The sequence below is a fragment of the Choloepus didactylus genome, chromosome 7 (genome assembly GCF_015220235.1).
Source record: "Choloepus didactylus isolate mChoDid1 chromosome 7, mChoDid1.pri, whole genome shotgun sequence".
NCBI classification, from domain to species: domain Eukaryota; kingdom Metazoa; phylum Chordata; class Mammalia; order Pilosa; family Megalonychidae; genus Choloepus; species Choloepus didactylus.
In genome coordinates, this window is record NC_051313.1 from 73,143,355 (window position 1) to 73,146,179 (window position 2,825).

Sequence of the window (2,825 nt, forward strand, 5' to 3'; positions counted from 1 at the left end):
ACCACAGACATAGGGGACTGGTGGTTTGATGGGTTGAGCCCTCTACCATAAGTTTTACCCTTGGGAAGATGGTTGCTGCAAAGGAGAGGCTAGGCCTCCCTGTATTTGTGCCTAAGAATCTCCTCCTGAATGCCTCTTTGTTGCTCAGATGTGGCCCTCTCTCTCTGGCTAAGCCAACTTGAAAGGTGAAATCACTGCCCTCCCCCCTACGTGGGATCAGACACCCAGGGATGTGAATCTCCCTGGCAACGTGGAATATGACTCCCGGGGAGGAATGTAGACCCGGCATCGTGGGATGGAGAACATCTTCTTGACCAAAAGGGGGATGTGAAAGGAAATGAAATAAGCTTCAGTGGCAGAGAGATTCCAAAACGAGCCGAGAGATCACTCTGGTGGGCACTCTTACGCACACTTTAGACAACCTTTTTTCGGTTCTAAAGAATTGGGGTAGCTGGTGGTGGATACCTGAAACTATTAAACTACAACCCAGAACCCATGAATCTCGAAGACAGTTGTATAAAAATGTAGCTTATGAGGGGTGACAAGGGGATTGGGAATGCCATAAGGACCAAACTCCACTTTGTCTAGTTTATGGATGGATGTGCAGAAAAGTAGGGGAAGCAAACAAACAGACAAAGGTACCCAGTGTTCTTTTTTACTTCAATTGCTCTTTTTCACTCTAATTATTATTCTTGTTATTTTTGTGTGTGTGCTAATGAAGGTGTCAGGGATTGATTTAGGTGATGAATGTACAACTATGTAATGGTACTGTAAACAATCGAAAGTACAATTTGTTTTGTATGACTGCGTGGTATGTGAATATATCTCAATAAAATGATGATTTAAAAAAAAAAAAAAAAAAAAGCCATTGTTTATTACCCCAAAGAGACCACACACACAGCATATCTGTTAGTTCCTCACAGGCCGGTTTGCTGTGAGGGGAAATGTCCTAGGCTTGATGAAGCAAGTCATTATTGTGTTATGATTTGAAGTCTGACAGAGATATTTTCTTTTTAGGAAAATTCTAAAAACTCATAGTTCAATGTCAAGGTCCAAATAAAACACCAGAAAATAAAAAAAAAATTTAAAAAAAAGAAAAGAAAAGAAGAAACTTTAGAGATCAACCTTTAACGTAGAAGAAACTTGGGTCAATTGCAGACATTGGTAAGAGTTTATATTCCCACACAAAGTTGGAAAACATCCCCTATCTTACTGGGCAGTTGTCTTCTGCCTGGTTGAGATTTTGGTGGAGTTCTGCTCTCAGTTTCCCCTGGGAAATCACATTAGTTCCATCCTCCTTAGTAGCCATAGGCTGGGTATGGCAAGGAGCTAAGTCTGTCAGTGAACAGGTTATATGTCCTCTCTTCCTTCCAGCACCACAGAAGTCAGGACAGATGCTGATATTCATCACCCAACCAGTAGGTCCCACAGGGTCAGCACAGACACTTCCAGTTGGGAGACATGTCCATGGCTACAGAGTCATGGAGAGAGCTCCAGAAGAGGATCACCTTTTACCAAAGGATGGGAAAATGAATATGAGGGGAAATAGTTGAAGTTCGTTCTACCTATTCTTTTTCCCTGGATCCTGGATCCTAGATAACATCTGGGGCTGTGGAAGAAAAAGCAGAGTTAAGGCCCTATTTCTGTCTCTGGTCACAGTCTGAAGCTGTATGATCACTTTCGTGAGCTCTGGTATTATAATTTCACTTCAAAATGGTGCCGGGTACTACCAAGCAGAACCTCAAGGTTTCACATAATATCAAAGTTCCACGTAATATCCATGCTCAAAGGCTGTCTGAATAGCCAGTCTCGTCTCTTCTGCAGCCCCTCAGAGCAGAAGAGACCTGCTGAGTGAGAAATGTCTCTGGGATGTCCATTGGGTTAAATCAGCCCAGAAAGGGAAGAAAAATACAGCACATGCAGTTGTCAAAAAGAACAAAAGCAGAGAGCACATATATGAGCAAATGTAGCAGAGAAATTAAAATCAATAGCCCAGATTGATGGGTTTACAACTTTTAGATGAGCTTTTTATAAATAAAGTGAGAGAAACGGCCCATATTTACTTAAAAAAAAAAAAAATAGTGCACATATAGGGATAGGAAGTACGCGGGCAATGTGCCTGCGCCTTCTCTCTGCTCCACCACTGATGACGCCTCCTTTTACTTGCGTGCTCGTTTAGGTGCTGTATCTCTTCAGTGAACCGGCAGCTGAGGACACTCTGGCTCTAGCCATGGCCGAGGAAAAATCCAAGGTAGGCGTCGAGACTGAGAACAACGACCCTATTAATTTGAAGGCGGCGGGGCAGGAAGGTTCTGTGATGCAGTTTGATTATAAGAGGCATCTACCACTTATTAAACTAATGAAAGCCTATTGTGAACAACCGGCTTTGTCGATTAGGCAGATCAGATTCCGATTTGATGGGCGGCCAGTCAATGAAACAGACACATCTGCACAGTTTGGAAACGGAGGATGAAGATACAGTTGTGTTCCAGCAGCAGACAGGAGGTGTCTGTTAAAAAGGGAGGCTGCTACTTGTCTCAAGAACTCCGTTCCTACAGACCAAGAAAACATTGCCGATGAGAAAAACCGCAATTTGGTACCACCGCACCTTGACTAGTACAGTATAGTTTTCTCCAGTCTCATTTTCTCCTTCCCTTTTCCTTTATTGTACACGAAATAACTGATATATGTGAACAAGCAAAAAAAAGAAAATGAATCCAGAGTATCCTAAAGTATACGATTTAAGAGGTTAAAATTAAAGTTTACAAATCAATGTATTTATAATATAAAAAACAAAGGTTCAGTATTCACTATAAATTTATTTT

General features: G+C 41.8%; 1 pseudogene; it reads left to right on the forward strand.

Annotated features, from left to right (window-relative positions):
* The first annotated feature begins 2,230 nt into the window (after nt 1–2,230).
* Nucleotides 2,231–2,516, forward strand: LOC119540611 (annotated as a pseudogene).
* Nucleotides 2,517–2,825: the final 309 nt, after the last annotated feature.